Here is an 18,919-nt window from a genome sequence, read left to right as displayed (position 1 = left end):
GACAGAAATACAGCACAAACACACGCAAGAACATTCATCACAGAGAAACGCACAGACAAATAATTTAATAGTCGACACAACATGCAAACTGCAGAACAACGACGAACATATTCCATCAACGACCAATTTTTCCATATGCTCCTTTCATGATCAGTATGAACAGCTCTTTATGACATGTACGTGTACTAAACATTTCATTTGGACCATTGGATGAATTCATGGAAAACATATACACATTACAGGATAATATTAAAGGAAAAATATTTCTGACCATCCTGATACCAACTTAAGACATGCATTTTTGTGTCATAACTTTAGAATTTTTCTTAACTTGAGGCACTTTCAAAAATATCACATAGGAAGGAAATATGTCCTAAGACCATCTTAGATTTCTCAGTTTTTATTTTTCTATGTTGTGTTTGCATACTGTTGTTTGTTTTTTGGTCTTTTTATTTTTTTGCCATGGCGTTGTCAGTTTATTTTTGACTTATGAGTTTGAATGTCCCTGTTGGTATCTTAAGGCTCTCTTTTTAGTCCAAAAATACTTTCGAAAATCATGTATGCGTAATAAATGATATTCTATTTGAATATTCTTACAAAATACCGGATTTGTTTACTGTTTTTTTTTGTTGTTGTCAGAATTACATAATTGTGAACACAATATATTTAAGTGCGTAATAAATAAAATTTTATTTGAATAGTCTTAGAACATACCGGATTTGGTTTTTTTCATTGTGTTTTTCACATCTGATTTATGCTGATATTTACAACTTAACTTTATCAAAATTAATGGCAAATATTTGTTATTCATCTGTAAGATATATAAAGAGGAAATCTGAATTCTCCGGGACAACATTCTAATCTGAATCATTCTATGTACACTGCACACAAGTGAGGGCATGGATCTTACTCTGTGGAAGTTTGTACTTATTTTTCTTGTGACTTTTGACTTTGTTACAGGTAAAGTTTGTTTTCTGTACATGTAAGAACAATATTTTTTTAATATAATGCCTTCATTCAAAAGTTGATAGATATCTATTTCAATGTTTGTTGTAAGGTTTGGTTCTTATGCATTTGGAATTTGCCGTCCCGTGTGCATATTCTATTTTTTTCAAGATGACCACCACTTGTGACAGTTGTATATTAGCTGTTGACACTATTAAAAAAACACGGTTTTGATTTTTTGCTCTGTGTTGAAGGGCTCACTGTGACTTTGTGATGAAGAACAGTAATAAAGGCGCTGTTCCTTTGCTTTTTTGTGTGTTTTTTGCTGTGCATGTACTGAGTTTGTGTCATGGAAGGATACCCCATATCCTTTGTTTTTCTATTATGTATTTATTAAAATATAAGATTGCTGTACAATTTCACTAAGATAAAGCAGTGTTCGAATTAATTAAAATTCATACTGAATATAAACAATGATGATTACTGTTGACATTGTTTAACATTTATTTCGGGGGGAAATGAACTCATCATAGATACCAGATTACTGGATTAAAATTTTGTACACCAGACGCGCGCTTCTACTTGAAAATTAATTTTTGAACTTGACATTATAATCAATCCTATTAATCGTTTGGAGATTGATAACATTAGAAATACAGAAAGATTGACTAGTTCATTTACAACTGAATTTACTCTTATCTAGCAGATGAATTGATATAAAGTTCGGTATCTATTAATTAAACTGCGTATGCTTCAAATTGAATCCTTATTACTTAAAAAAGGATAACATAAATGACCACAAATATTGGACAATACAACAGACCATACCAACTACTGACAACCAATACCTTCAGAAAATAGACGTCCAAACGAAGACAGACAACAACGAATAAAGCATTGCACAGATGATTTGACTTGGTAATTGGGAGACAATGTGGTAAAACACTTTAACGTGTGTACGTATCTCCAATAACCTCATCATCGATACCAACGTTTAACTTTACCATATATCGAACAAGTAAAACACACAACTAAAACCCTTCCCAGTCTATTATATCTTTGACTTGGATGGAGAGTTGTCTCATTGGCACTCATACCACATCTTCTTATATATAGCCCAAATACAAAAACAAGGAAATTAAAGACTGCACACAATTAAATAAGGAGAATTAAAATGTGCTACTACAGGAAGCGAGCCATAGCTTTTGGTTGAAAACCGATTGTTTAAACAAAATGAGAAAAAAAATTCCCAACAAGTTTCATGGAGGTTTCTTATACAATTCAGATCAAATGGTGAAACGATTCAAGTGAGGCCAGTTAGTAAATTTAATCCGACATTTAGAAATGAGGGATGAGAAAATGCGTCTCAAATTGTTTTTGTTAACGGGATTCAGAATATATTTGCAGATAAGATGCTGATAACAACTAGATATAATTTTTTAAGGGAAGTCACCTTAGACTGTGGAATTACCTAATAAATTATTTAAACATTATTGTACAATTTAACATGTCCTATTAGTGCTTTTTATCAATTAATCATCTCAGATGTGGTGATAATATTTACCTAAAACATTGATAACATCTTTAAAGTGAAAGCAATTGCATATAATTAATCTTTCATATAACTTGTATAAATATTCTTTCATCCTGGATTTGGTTTTTGTAACATCTTTAAAATTTTCATTTACTCTTTAAAGTGATTAAATTAATGTAAATATTATCAATCTGAATTCTCCGAAATATTGCTCTACTTTTACTGCATTATATTTACTATACAAACAAATCATTAAGGAAATGAATCTTACTCTGTGAAAGTTTGTTCTAATTTTAATATTGCAACTCTTTACAAAATTTACTTACGGAAACTCTTTTTGGAAACTGTTCACAGAATAAATTGAACATATTTGGTTCTGATTATATAACACTTTTTTCTTAATATTCCTGAGTATTTTGTTATGTGTAATGCCGATCAGAAATCAAACATGCTGGCATAAAACAAATATAGATTGAGAAGGGATCTTTAAGGGAATTAACTCTCACATGTAAACATTATCTTGTCGTAAATCGATACTTAGACTTTTATTCAAGCATGAATCATGTAACTTCAGACATGTTTGCATGCATTAAGTATTTTTAATGTTAAACAATGAACGCAAATGCGAGATTAATTATTTTGATTTCTGGGAATGCGTCAGACAAATAATGGTATGGAAATTTAAAGTGGCAGTTTTTGTCTGAGAAACATCACGTCGCTACAGTTGTTTAATAGAATAGATAACCTTAGCTGTATTTGGCAAAACTGTTTGCAATTTAAGGTCCTAATTGCTCTACAACTTCGTACCTTATTTGGCCTTTTAAACCTTTTTTGATTCGAGTGTCACTGATGAGTCTTTTGTATATAGACAAAACATGTGTCTGGCGTACACAGTTTTGTTCCTGGTATCTATGATGAGTTTATTAATATTTACTATGAGCAGAAGATAAAAGTGATAACAAAAGTAATTCTAAAATGGGACATGGCAAACCCCCTTTATAACTGTACATTTCACACCGCCTTGAACTGTACTTACATGTAAGTAGAATGAAGTTCATCAAGAAAGACAGTCCTGAATATATAAATGATTTTTAACTATTCTGCTGTAACATATAAAACAAACGCATGCAAACTTACACATTAGTTTTACCAATGCTAAATATTGTATTCCTTTATTATTATAGCATCGGTTGATCCTGAATGTGTCGCTAAAGCGAAAAGTGGCGATTGCCAATTTTACAGATGCTTTGAACAACAACGACAATGCGGTTCCTCTGAGTATCTTATTGCATATGGCTACAAGTACTGTAACAGAATAAAACTATTCTCCTCTAGTTTTACAAAAGCTGGAAAAAGATCGATTGACTGTTTTAAGACTTGTTTAAGAAAAGCTCTGATAGGAAAATATGAAGAATCTTTGGGGCCAGGACAGAAATGTAATGAGTTGAAGACGTATGCGTTTGACACACATGTTAAATGCCACCGGGATTGTGCATCCTGTGATGTCTATTTATCAAACTTGTCGGCTTTGCGTAAAGTTTACAGTTTCTCAGATCCTCTAACATTAGAAGCTTGGAAACAAATCTTAACGATAGGAAAACAGTGCAATCTTGGTTAACCAGGAACTAATTATGTATCTAATAAAAACATAAATTACTGCATTTCGTGTTGTAGTTGAGAGAGAACCAATAACTTATTACAGCAAAATACTATCATATACAACGACAAGACAAACAATCATCTGGATTTAAGATTTAAACCAAAAAGAAACCCTTCAAATTTAAGACTTAAAATCATTCATTTAAAGTGGAAACAATTAAATCGTGAACATGATAAGGATCTCCTGTGAGGTTTGTAAAATAGGTTTTTGTAATAATAGTTTTGGTTCCTAAAATCCTATTATCTGACATGGACATATTCTTAATTAAGGCTGTTTCCTTTATATTTACGAACTTTTATATTTGTTATATTAAAATTTAGTTTTTGGCAATTCTTAAAAAAGTAAAATCACAAAAATACTGAACTCCGAGGAAAATTCAAAAAAGAAAGTCCCTAATCAAATGGCAAAATCAAAAGCTCAAAATTATTTTAACAAAGTAGAATTGCCAAAGTTTAATATAACATATATATCCACTTCAGACCACAATGACAACGAAATAAGGAGTTAGGCTAAGGTACACTAATTTCCTCCAATTTCGTTTTTCTAAATTTACACCATGGAATGGGAATGCGTCCATACATGATTTTTAAATTCTAATTGATATTCTTCGTGCCATTTTATGACCAGTTTTGTAAGTACCCTTAAAACCAGTCGATCATACTTGCAGGCGTGCATTGTTGTGCTTTTTTTAAAACACGTTTCTCAATGATAATAGCAATGACTGTTAACATGCGTTGTCGAAAAAAATCTTAAAGTAAATCTGAAAATATTTTTAGTCTGAATGCATATCAATGGTTGAAAATTAATTCTCGTACGATATTCTGGTGGATAGAACTTTTAATAGTGTGAAAATAACTTTTAATAGTGTGAAAATAACTTTTAATAGTGTGAAAAAAAATCGTTTATATTCGCGTGAAGTGGTGGATATCACATTCCATATTTTGAAGTTGTGCGTTGACTAGTAGTTCTGGTTATACAGATTAATCTTCCGGAGCACCTGAGCCACAACCCCCAGTTTTTGGTGGGGTTTGAATTGTCAGTCTTTATTTTTTTATGTTGTGTTATGTGTACTGTTTGTCAGTTGGTTCTTTTTCTTTTTTTTAGCCATGGCGTTGTCAGTTTATTCTAATTAAAATAAACAAGAAACTAAAGGGAAAGAACATTTTGTTCTCATTAACACCGTTGTTTTGTTGAAAAGTGTCCTAAACGTTTTTTTTTCATCAGTTTTCACATTTTAAGAACTTTGGTCCATGTTGAGCACATCAGAAACTGAATTTCTTTTAAAGCATTTACATCGAAGACAAAATGGCATGAAATTTAGTCCATACAATGGCATGAAATTTAGTCCAAACAATGGCATGAAGTTTAGTCTATACAATGGGATGAAATTAAGTCAATACAACGGCATGGAATTTATCCTATACAATAGCATGAACTGTAAGTCAATATGAGCATCTGCGTCATAATGAAATTCGCAAATCGCCATAAATAATTATCATTTTATCCATTAACCTTTAACACACGAGTAAGATCTTATCATAGAAATCCTATTGTTTATTTGGCAGTTGGTTGAGAGAAAAAAAATTTGTCATAACAATCGCATTATTTCCTTAACTTAACATCACGAATAAAACATCAAGAAATACCACCACCGGAGAAGATAATGGAATAAGTCTCATACTGCCTTGGTCATAATGCTTTGATTATATTTTATGTTAACTTTGCATCGGATCTGAAAATACACAGAAAGCAACAAACATAAAACGTGTATCTTATTACTGCTTAATGATTTCCAGTATTCTAATAAAATGAATAAACTATAGTCAATTCAGAACAACATCTGTCAAGAAGTTGTATACTGAAAATTATTTAAAAGTGTGCAGTCATATACACGAGGTGCCTTTTTATCGTTCGCATATATGTATGTTTAAGTTTTTGGTTATGTGTCTGTTTTTGTTTTTGTTGGTTTTGTGTTTTTTTGTATGTTTCCCAAACGCGTTGCATACATGTTGTCAATATAATAAAGTATTTATCAATATAACTTGAAATCCGTTTATTATTATACCATGTATACTTTAGCACACCGGAAATTGTTTTTGTATTTATCATACGCGATATTTTGTCTATCCCAAAGCAATGTTTTATCGATTGCGCGCTTTACTAAATACAGATGGTTGTTATGTACATATGACGTCATAGTTATAGTCAATAATAACATTCAGAATAATAAATTAAATAAAGCTTGGAATTGACAGAGCAGATTGTTAATCCCCGAAAGGAAAACATTGTGAATCTTTGGTGGACTACCAGGACAGCGCCGAGGAGTTTGTCACAACAGTAAGTGAACTTTTGAAGCGAGAACAGTTATTATAGGTTGTACCTCCTCTTGTGATAAATGACTTAGTAGTTTGTTTTCATTGGTAACCATTATGTTTGAAAGTTATTTAGTTATTTTCATTATAGATCGAGATAATTGTATTAGAAAGCTTGTAACGCTGATATTTTAACAAATTAACAATAAAGGGGTTATGTTCAGTGAATCGAGGGGGTTGGAGAAGGGGGTTAAGCATATAACCAAATCTTTCCCTTCTCAGTTTCGGTATTTTTGACTAGGGACTATTTTTGATTTAATGCACCGAACTGTTGAAACATTTATCAACTGAACAAAACAATGAAAGAGAGGCGAAAAATACCAAAGGGATATCAAAACTCAAAAGTCGATAACAAACTGACAATGACATGGCATAAAAAATGAAAAACGACCAAAAAACAATCAACAGTCTACAAAACACAACATAGAAAACTAAAGGCTGAGCAAATCGAACATAACCAAAAATCCTCGGGTGATCTCATGTGTTCCGGAAGGGCAAATAGAGCCTACTTCACATGTGTCACCCGTTGTGTTGCTCGTGATAGTTCATAGACGCTGAAAAGTCAAATAAAGAATCATTTAAGAAGGAAAAGATAAGGTAAGTTGATATTTGATATATACGTTGGTTAAAGTTTAGTTGTTTTATAATTCATTTATCAAATTATAAATCGTCAATTGATACAACATTTTTTTATAATGGCGAAATTTTTTATCCAATTGCGTTAATCTAAGTTTGCGGGAATACAATTGAAATCAAAATACCGGGTGTCACTCAAAATGATTAGCTGATTAAAAAAATTTGGCTAGTAGGCATCCGAAAGTGACCTCTTACTAGAGATTTACAATAAATGTAGGACCCGAGTCCGAATACGAGCCAGTGTAAGCCAGTTCAAATGACGGGGCGATCTCAAAATAATAAAATTATTGTAAACATTGTACTTTAATCATTATAGTATTAATTGAAAAGTTGATTTCGGTGATTGACAAAACAATGACAACCGCAATCTTTAACTAGGTGTGAGACGAGGAAGCCTCATACGAGTTCCAATGACTTTATAACATTCCAATTCGCCAATAACATGTTAAACGGAGATTCTGTATTCTGCAATGAGTCTTCTGAGTCTCTTATGCTTTTTTTTTTTTTGTGTTAAGGCTTTCTGGTTCACTGCTGTCTGGTGTATGTCGTGTATGACTGATAAAATAATTCAACCTCTTCCTCTTGACGAGGATCCGGTGCCACCAACTCCTGTATGAGCAGTATAAAAACCTGAACTTCAAAAAATGAATGATGGGCCTACAGCAAAAGCTGAAAAAATTGCCACAGATAAGCATCCCTTCGTAAATTTTGCGGACGCCATCACGAGTTGTTTGACCGTTATGGAATATCCGTTTCACAGATGATAGCAGATATGTTCCAAATGTCGTAACTACAATCCCGTCTCCTTTTCCCCTAATTTGACCTACAGAATTAGACTTATTAACGGGTTTGTACTAACATGAGCAAAACGACGGGTGCCACATGTGGACCAAGATCTGGTAACACTTCCGGAGTACGTGAGATCACCCCCAGATTTTGGTGGGGTTCGTGTTGCTCAGTTTTAAGTTTTCTATGTTGTGCTTTGTATACTGATGTTTGTCTGTTGGTCTTTTTATTTTTTCTCCATGGCGTTGTCAGTTTATTTTCGAATTTGAATGGCACATTTTGCCATTATAATAATATTTGGTATAATTCGTCGCTCTTTTAAACAGTTAATTTTTTATCGATATCAATACATTATCAAAAATATTTTATCTATCACGAATTCGTCGACCTATACGACGTGTCTGCGTCCTAATGCAGAAGCGATATGTTCTTTAGATACCAGTATAGACGTCATATCTGTAGATTTACTGATTATATCCTATTCCTTTACGTTCGAAAACCATGAATGCATAATAAATGATCATATTTTATTTGAATATTTTTACAAAATACCGGATTTTTTAAATGTTTTTATGTTGTTGTTTGTATTATATAAATGTGAACACAATATATATGTAAGTGCGTTATAAAATAATTTTTATTTGAATAGTCTTAAAACATAGCGGATTTTTTTTTACTTGTGTTTGTCACTTTTATTTAATGTTGACATTTACAATTCAAATTAATCAAAATTAATGGCAAATAATTTTTTATTCATCAGTTAGATATATAAATAGGAAATCCGAATATCTCCGGGACAATATTCTACTCGGATGCATTCTATTTACACTGCACACCAGTTAGGGCATGGATCTTACTCTGGAAGTTTGTACTTATTTTTCCTGTGACTTATCCGATATGTACTACAAGTAAATTTTGTTTTATTTACATGTAAGACAAATATTTTTTAAATATAATTTCTTTATTTAAAAGTTTATAGATATCTATTTCAACATTTGTTGAATGGTTTGGTTCCTATGCACCTGGAACTTGCCGTTCCCTGTGCAAATTCGATTTTTTCAAGGTCACCACCACAAGTGCTATAGTTGTACATTAGCTGATTAGCTGTTGCACTATATTTCGAGGTTGTAATTCTATTTACGACATTAAAAAAAGATTGACGAGAAATTGCGTCTAAAACTATTTATGTTAACGAGAAACAGAATATATTTGCAGATAAGATGTTGGTAGCGACAGTGCAGTTATTTAGAAATTATTCAACATGTTACATTCTGTATAACATGTCACTCTGTAAAAGAACCCTTTGTTTTAACGTTTGCAAAATCAAAATTGAAATCATCTCCTTTGTTGTATATTTTGAAATTTGTCATCTTGTATTAATGCAGTTATGTTTAAACATTATTTTAAATAAATATATTTATTATGTTTAATACACTCGAGATTATCAGTTAGTAGGAACCAGTACTCGAATATCACATGGTATACATATCAAGAATAAAAACATCATCTGAAATATGAATAATAGATGATGGCTGTATGCCAATGATACAGCAACACAACGATACAAAAACACAAAGGCCGTCTTGTCTAAGGGATCAACATGCATTCACAACACTAGACAGACATGTCAACCTTCAAATCACCGGATTCTAAAACAGTAATGATTAAAATTAACACAGACTATAAAAAAATTTTGCCATCGTCATCAAATGGACAAAAATAATAAGATATAACAAAAGAGAGTGTGGAAGGTTTTACAAAATAGAGAATAATGGCCAAAAAGTAGATTATCATCATGATCATATAGTTTTAAAATATGAGAAATAAAAAATAATTTGCCAATAAATATTATAAATGGATAAATATCGCATAAAACTAAATAATACAGCAATGAAGACACATAATATAGACCTGCACAAAGAATAATCACTGACAAGATAACAGTCTTAAGACAAGCACATGCACATCTTGAGGATGCTTATTTTTTAAGGTCTAACCCGCATCCTTTTTAATCACGATCAGCGGAGGGGGACATAAAATATATAAAAAATTAAAAAAAACGTTGAATGAAAATCCGTGCAAAGGAAAACACTCAACAGTGTAAAGCAGTCTATAATGGCGGAAAACAGATAGGAAATACAACTACGGTAAAACCATAATTATAATGCATCAATGCTCGCTGTTACAAAAACAATCTCAAGATACTTAACCTGCTGATATGAAATCATGCCGTTCTTCACTCTGTCAAATGCAGAATTTAAGATATTAGTTATAATTTGTCTAAAATGGCCTACAGTATATCTCATACATAAACTCAGTGGGGTTGTAAGGAATATCCGGGAAACTGAAGTTGATAGCGTCACCGATATGCAACTATTAAAACAAATCAATTACATACCACTGGCAAAGGATTCCTAAAGGGAAATCACCTTAGACAATAGAATTACCTATACAAAGATGGAAACATTATTTCACAATTTAACAAGTCCTGTTAGTGATGTCATTCAATTAATCTTCTTTATATATATAATAGATGTAGTTACGATAAATAAAATCCGTAAAATGAAAACAATTGTATGTAAATAACCTTTCATCTAACATGTATAAATATTCTTACATCCCGGATTTCGTTTATATAACAGATCTTTTTAATTTTAAAATTTACTCTTTTAAGTGATTAAATCAATGTAAATATCAATGGTTATTAATATATATAAATGGAAAATCTGAATTCTACGGAACATTATTCTACTCGAACAACATTATACTTACCATACAAACAAAAATTTAGGGTAATGGATCTAACTCTGTGGAAGGTTGTATTAGTTTTTTATATTTAAATAATTATTTACATATTTACTTCAGGTTAATTTTGTAGTTTTGCCTAGCAAACATTTATTCATTACTATATTTCAATTAAAAAAACATACATTTCTATTTCAATTCAACGGTTGTTGATGTTTTGGTTGTCGGTCACTTGGTACAAGCTAAGTCGTCACCGGTTCAAATCTAATTCCTTCAAAGTCGCCTCCACAATTTTACAAGATATGTTAACCCTATTGAAAATACAAGTTTCTTCTTGGAAACTCTTCTTGGAAACCATTCACAGAATAAATTGAACCTATTTTGTTCTGATTATATAACACCTTTTTCTTAATACTCGTTAGTATTTTGTTCTGTGTAATGCCGATCAGAAATTAAACATGCTGACATAAAACAAATATAGATTGAGAAAGGAATTAACTTTGAAATGTTAACATTATCTTGTAGTAAATCGATACTAAGACTTTAATTCAAGCATTAATCATGTAACTTCAAACATGTTTGTATGCATTATTTGTTTTTCGTACATTATTTTGTACATAAATCATGCCGTTAGTTTTCTCGGTTTAATTGTTTTACATTTGTTATTTCGGGGCCTTTTATAGCTGACTAGGCGGTACGGGTTTTACTCATTGCTGAAGGCTGGACGGTGACCTATAGTTGTTAATTTCTGTGTCATTCGGGCTCTTATGGAGAGTTGTTTCATTGGCAATCATACCACTTCTTCTTATTTTTATATTAAGTATTTTTAATGTTAAACAATGGACGCAAATGCGAGATTAATTATTTCGATTTCTGAAAATGCTTCAGACAAATAATGCTATGGAAATTTTAAGTGACAGTTTTTGTCTGAGAAACATCCCGTTGCTACAGTTGTGTAATATAAAAGATTACCTTAGCTGTATTTTTTGGCAACCTTTCTCAATTTTGGGTCCTCAGTGCTTTTTAACTTCGTACTTTATTTGGCCTTTTTAACTTTTTTGATTCGAGTGTCACTGATGAGTCTTTTGTATTTAGACATATCACGCGTCTGATGTACACAATTTTGTTCCTAGTATCATGATGAGTTTATTTATATGTACTATTAGCAGAAGTGATAACAAAAGTAATTCAAAAATGGGACATGGCACAAACCCCTTTACACCTGTAAATTTCAAACCGCCCTTAACTGTACTTTTAGTCTTAGATGCATGATTTGTTTTATTAGTTGTTATTGGCTTTGAACTAGCTGTCAGTAACTGCGAGTACGCTCAAATCTGTATATATAGTCTTTTTGTTGTGGGGATGTATAAGTACCCTGCTACGTCCACTCTGTGTTTGTTTTTGTTAGATGTAGTTCTGCTATGTATCTGACGAGTTAATCCCTTTTCAACTGGTTTTTAATAGTTTGTTCTTATGTTGTAATGTTACACCATTGTCCCAGATTGTTGGCGCGCCTTCCAACTGGTTTAACCCCGCCTTACTCTGTATGTGCCTGTTCCAAGTCAGGAGCCTGTAATTCAGTGGTTGCCGTTTGTTGCTGTATAACATATTTGTTTTTTTGTTCATTATTTTGTACATTAATCGGACCGTTAGTTTTCTCGTTTGATTTTTTTTACGTTTGTCATTTCGGGACCATTTATAGCTGACTGTGCGGTATGGGTTTTGCTCATTGTTGAAGGCCGAACGGTAACCTATATTTGTTGATTTCTGTGTCATGTTGTCTCTTTTGGAAAGTTGTCTCATTGGCAATCATACCACATCTTCTTATTTTTATATTTACATATAGATAGCATGACCGAAGTTCGAAAAGAAAGTCAGTTTTAAATATCTTAATGTAATTGGTTTCTACCTATTCTGCTGTAACATATTAAAATAACGCATACTAACTTACACATTAGTATTAGCAATGCTAAACATTGTATCCCTTTATCATTATAGCATCGGTTGATCCTGAATGTGTTGCTAAAGCGAAAAGTGGCAATTGACAATTTTACAGATGTTTTGAACAACAACGACAATGCGGTTCCTCTCAGTATCTTATTGCATATGGCTACAAGTACTGTAACAGATTAAAAAGTTTCTCCTCTAGTTTTACAACAGCTGGAAAAAGATCGATTGACTGTGTGAGGATTTGTTTAACAAAAGCTCTTATAGGAAAATATGAAGAATCTGCGGGGCCAGGACAGAAATGTAATGAGTTGAAGACGTATGCGTTTGACACACAAGTTAAATGCTACCGGGATTGTGCATCCTGTGATGTATATTTATCCAACTTGTCGGCTTTGCGTAAAGTTTACAGTTCCTCAGATCCTTTAACATTAGAAGCTTGGAATCAAATCTTAACGATAGGAAAACAGTGCAATCTTGGTTAAACAGAAACTAATTATGTATCCAATAAAAATATACATACTGCATTTCTTGTTGTAGTTGAGAGAGAACCAATAACTTCTTACAGCAAAAGAAAATACTATCACAAACAACAACAACACAAATAAGCATCTGGATTTAAGATTTAAACCAAAAAGAAACCCTTCAAATTTAAGACTTAAAATCATTCATTTAAAGTGGAACCAATTAAATCGTGAACATGATAAGGATCTCCTGTGAGGTTTGGAAAATAGGTGTCTGTAATAATAGTTTTGGTACCTATAATCCTATTATCTGACATGGACATATTCTCAATTAAGGCTGTTTCCTTTATATTTACGAAGAATGGCTTAATCAAACTTATATATGTGTTATATAAAAAAAAATGTTTTGGCAATTCCTAAAATCATTTTAACAAAGTAGAATTATGAATTGCCAAAGTTTAATATAACATATGTATCCACTTCAGACCACAGTGACAACGAAATAAGGAGTTAGGCTTAATTAAGTACACTAATTTCCTCCAATTTCATTTTTCATAAATTTACACCATGGAATGGGAATGCGTCCATGCATGATTTTCAAGTCTTGTTGATATTCATTGTGGCATTTTATGTTAAAAGAAAACTGAATATGACCAGTTTTGTAAGTACCCTTACATAAAGGCTACAGTAGTATACCGCTGTTCAATTGTCAAAATTCCATGAAGCAAAAACAAATTAAAAAAGTAACAAACTAAAACCGGGAGAAACACATCAACTATAGGCGGAAAACAACGGAAAACAACGGAACAACAGAAACACTGAACTACAACAAAAGCAAACGCCAGCATACATAGAAACAGATTGTCTGATAACAACTGCCATATTCCTGACTTAGAACAGGACATTTTAAGAAAAAATGATGGATTAAACCTAGTTTTATGGCTAGCCAAACCTCCCGATTATATGGCAAAGTTGAAAATATCGCTAAAACGACAACACTACATGACAGGAACACAGAACAAACAAACGCAAGAACACTCATCACAGAGAAATACACAAATAAATAATATATTAGTACATTATAACATGTAAACACTTCCCATGAATTTACGACAGCACACCAGGACACCACAAACGAAATATAAACTACGCGTCACATGAATGGATCAACGTCACAAAAAGTGACGTATTTTTTGTGACGTAAATATTATCACAGGTAAATTTCTAAAAATAAAATAGATTTGTTTTATCTATAGACACGTACAAGAATATCAAATTGGGATTTAGTTTGTAATGGTGTTATTTTATGTATTGTTTAACCATGACTGTAATATTGAAATGGAATTGTGTTTGGTATGGTGTTATTATTTGTATGATCTAACCATGTTGGTTTTCTTTTAAATCAAAACTGTGTGTAAACAAAAAAATCCTGTGCATATAGTTGCTTTAAACTTAAAATCATAGCTGATTTTTTATCTTAACTTTAACATACATATAGAAAATAAAAATAAAATAACTGTAATATAACTCAAGATCATGTAAGACCAAACAGAAAACACACATGAAAACAAACAACATTAAACAAAACCCTGTAGATGAACCACGTTTAACTCGACTATACTGACAAATAAGACATATGTGAAATGTACCGAAAATACAGAATTCAAACCATAAACGAAATAAACAGACAACAACTCAGCATAAAATTATCCACCGGACCCACACGTATAAGAAAGAAACAACAAAATGCTCGATAGCGGGATATATAAATACCGAACCACGTCGTCTCTAACAGCGAACACCAACTTGAAACCAGTCGATCATACTTGCAGGCGTACATTTTTTTAAACACGTTTCTTAAAAATAATAGCAATGACTGTTAACATGTGTTGTCGTAAAAAATCGAGTTATGATTATTGAACAACGGTATACTACTGTTGCCTTTATCTAAAGTAAATCTGAAAAGTCACATTAATACTTTTAGTCTGAATGTATATCAATGGTTGAAAATCGATTCTCATACGATATTCTGGTGGATAGAATTTTCAAAAGTATCCACTTCAGATCACAAAGACAACGAAATAAAGAGTTAGGCTTATGTACACTAATTTCCTCCAATTTCATTTTTCCTAAATATACACCATGGAATGGTTTAGTCTGAATGTATATCAATGTATATCAATGGTTGAAAATTAATTCTCATACGATATTCTGGTGGATATAACTTTTAATAGTGTGGATAGAACTTTTAATAGTGTGACAAAAACATTTTTATGATTTGTATTCGCGTGAAGTGGTGGATATCACACTCCAGATTATGGAGGTGTGCATTGACTTGCAGTACTGGTTATACAGATTAATCTTTCCGAGCGACTTATGAGTTTGAATGTCCATTTGGTATCTTTTGACTCTCTTTTACAGATTACAGATCATGTCGGAAGTTTAGGCTTTTAAAGATAATATCTAATTTTGCAAACACTGCCAGATTTTGTTTTATCTATTCCTGGAAAAAAATTATTGAAAAAAATATTGTTTATATACCTTAAAAATCACAAATTTGAATGGAATTGGACAGTTTGAACATTGCAGTATTTGTTTATGAGAAATAAAAATGACCCATCATTTGCCAAGGGAAACCCCATAGTAAGTAATTTGGAGTATAGTAGGTGCACAGTGGTAAAATAGGCTGAAGGTTCAAGAAAAAGCAATGGCAAAATTCATGTTATCGAAAGGAAAACGCCACACCAAAGTTGGATAACAAAACAAAACTGGTAAACAATGGCACTTTACTGTTGAAACTCTGAGAATCCTAATAAGGGGTTTAAAAGGGGTTGCGGAATTAAAATGGTTACATTCAGAAAAAGGCAAAATATATGTGCTAAGGGAATCCCCCCATCCCTTATTGGGTTCTTTTGTTTTAGAGTTGTCAGATAAGTATTGGACGAAAGATCAGCATGTACACAGACAAATTTTGCTCTTTTGAATTTCACATGAATGTCACATTGAAAATTTCATGTGAAATTACCTCAAAACAAACTTATACGTTTAACTCATGTGAAATTTCTTACGTTAAATTCACGTGAACTTAAACCCCCGCCCCAGAAGTGTCTTCTTATATTTTTCATGACTTTAATAAAAATTTTGAATTTAGATGTTATTTGAATAACTTTATTTTGATAATTCACGTGAAAAAATTCATGTGATTTCACGTAAATTTTTACGTGAGTTTCACGTAATAGCTCGTTTTATTTGAGATGAAATTTATATATGCGAATTCAACGTGAGATTCACATGAATGAACTTTTCCTTTGTATGTGTATCAGATATCAATCGTAGCTTAACATAGGGTTCGTGTTGCTCAGTTTTTAGTTTTCTATGTTGTATTTTATTTACTGTTGTTTGTATATTGGTAGTTTTTATTTTTTAGCCATGGCTTTGTCAGTTTAGTTTCGACTCATGAGTTTGAATGTCCGTTTGGTATCTTTCGCCTCTCTTTTAAACAGATGATTTTTCATCCGTTTCACAACAATAACAAAAATATCTTAACCATCACGAATTCATACGATGTGCCTGCGTCTTAACTCAAAAACGACATGTTCTTTAAATACCAGCATAGACATCAGATCTGTAAATTTACTGATTGTATCCTATTCTCTATGGTGACATTTTGCAAAATACCAGCGAAAATGTAAACGACATATTCTTTGTAATAACCCAAATTTGTCAAATTATAGAAATAAGATATAAATGAATGTTAACCCACTGATTTCATTCTAACTAAATCAAACATTAATAGTGATGACTTTCCTTTTTACCTTAATATAACATTTTCTCTTGGTAATTAATCTGCAGACAAATTTATTGACAATGGAACGACTTTTCCTATTTTTATTTTCCTATTTTTTAATTTTCATGATGTTGATGTCAATGTTCCGTTGGTTATAAAGTTTTTCTTTGGTTTGAAGTGGATGTGTTTGCAGTTACGTCTTGTATTTTAATGGGGATACACATATTAAAAATCGGTCAAAACATTTTTTTAAATTTATCACAAAAAATAGAAATTTATCATGGAAATGATTAAAAGTGATAAAACATTCACTTTCCACTACACTGTTTTTTTTCTGCAGTAACGGCAGTAATGGCGGAAAAGTCCTCAACAAATTTTTAACTGCAAACCTAAAAACGTCATAAAGAGTCAGAGAAAAACACGACCTTGTGCAATGGCAAATATAGATATCGACAGATAGTAGGACCGTGAATGTACAGATGTGCATAGCAATGATATTTAGTTGGGATTTAATTTATTGATAACAAAAACAATATTTATACCGATAAAAACAATATTCAAAGATCTGATTAAAGCGTTGAATTGGTAACCTTTTAGAATAAATTTATTTAAAGAATTTATAAAAAGTCCCGGATCGTATCTTAGTTTACGGGCTTGGTAAACAACATCACCGTAACATTATGATGTACAATCTCGTTTGTAATAAGTTTAATACAGGTACATCCAAACCTACTTCTGCGTTATTCTTTGAATCTATGAAATACTCCACTGGAATCAATCGTAGATATTTACGCATACAAAGTATATAATTGCATTTATTATTTAATATGTACACATTTCGCGCAAAAATCTTTGGAGGTTATCTTTAACTTTCAAACTCTGTCGAATATACAAAATACATCTATAATAATATGAGTGTTTAAGAGATTTTAAGTATATACCGAGGTAATAGTATTTTTTTTTTTTGGTAGAAAACATAAAGAAATGAAAAATTACAAATTATTTTTATATATTAGATTGAGCATCATTTAAAAAGTTATCACTAATAAGTATTGCTAGGCACTGCCAATATCGGTTTTTGTTTAGTTGCTACATTATTGCTGATTTGTTTTTTATCCATTTTCGTCTACTTTTACTTTGCTTCCAACCTTTAGAAAGGTTCGTATCTAAGCGTATCTGGTAGTGCCTAGTTCAGAAAAAAACCTAATGAGTCTTTAAAATTTAATAAGAATAAAGGATGTCTGAAGATCCAAAAATCACAATCGCCACTTAATATATAATCTCACAAATAATAATATAATCCCACTAAGTGAATGCTGAACTTTATCTCACTTGTACTTTCTAAACGTGATCAATATATTTCGATTAAAACAATTATGAAAACAATCTTCCCATAAACACCGTTGTTTTGTTGAAAAGTGTCCCAAACGTTTTCGTTTTCATCAGTATACACCTTTTAAGAGCTTTGGGCTAAGTTGATCACATCAGAAACTGAATTTCTTTTGAGGCATTTACATCGAAGATGATCACGGTACTTCTTGATCCGCAATACATAGATTACCGGATCTAGTAGAGGATTTAACAATGCAAACACATTGTTGAAAATTATAAATAGTGTATCAATTATTTCAGATCCATTTCTCTTGTAGAGAAGGACTACAGCAATACCTCGTAGTATAACTACTACTAAAAGAAGTGTTATTATCAGACCAAGCGTTACTAAGTTTTTACGCATCCTTACTTTATCTTCCTTTGTCAATTTGTTGACCGTAAATACTCTAATTCGATAATTTTTATGTGAATTAATTATCCGATATACCACAACTCCGTAACAAGAGGTAATTAAAACAAAAACACAGAGACAAGGAATGTCGTGTGAAAAAAGAATCAATGGAACAGCGGTGTGTTTAGGTTCACAGGCAATAGGTCCACCAGTTGTTTCTATTCCAAATCTCATCAAAGCAATGATGTAACAAAGTATACAACAAAGTACAACAGATTTGTTACTGGTTAAATGCGCCAATATTCTTTTCTTTTTTGTAA

General features: G+C 31.7%; 1 long non-coding RNA gene across 1 annotated transcript; it reads left to right on the top strand.

Moving 5' to 3' along the window:
• Positions 1-866: 866 nt before the first annotated feature.
• Positions 867-4,140, top strand: LOC127708996 (uncharacterized). Its single transcript, XR_007985455.1, has 2 exons — positions 867-960; positions 3,664-4,140. It is a non-coding gene; the product is annotated as an uncharacterized LOC127708996 (long non-coding RNA).
• Positions 4,141-18,919: the final 14,779 nt, after the last annotated feature.

Source organism: Mytilus californianus, unplaced genomic scaffold (genome assembly GCF_021869535.1).
Source record: "Mytilus californianus isolate M0D057914Y unplaced genomic scaffold, xbMytCali1.0.p SCAF_7, whole genome shotgun sequence".
Classification (NCBI taxonomy): domain Eukaryota; kingdom Metazoa; phylum Mollusca; class Bivalvia; order Mytilida; family Mytilidae; genus Mytilus; species Mytilus californianus.
Note: the sequence above shows the minus strand (reverse complement) of the source record. Positions and strands in the feature narration are given on the sequence as shown.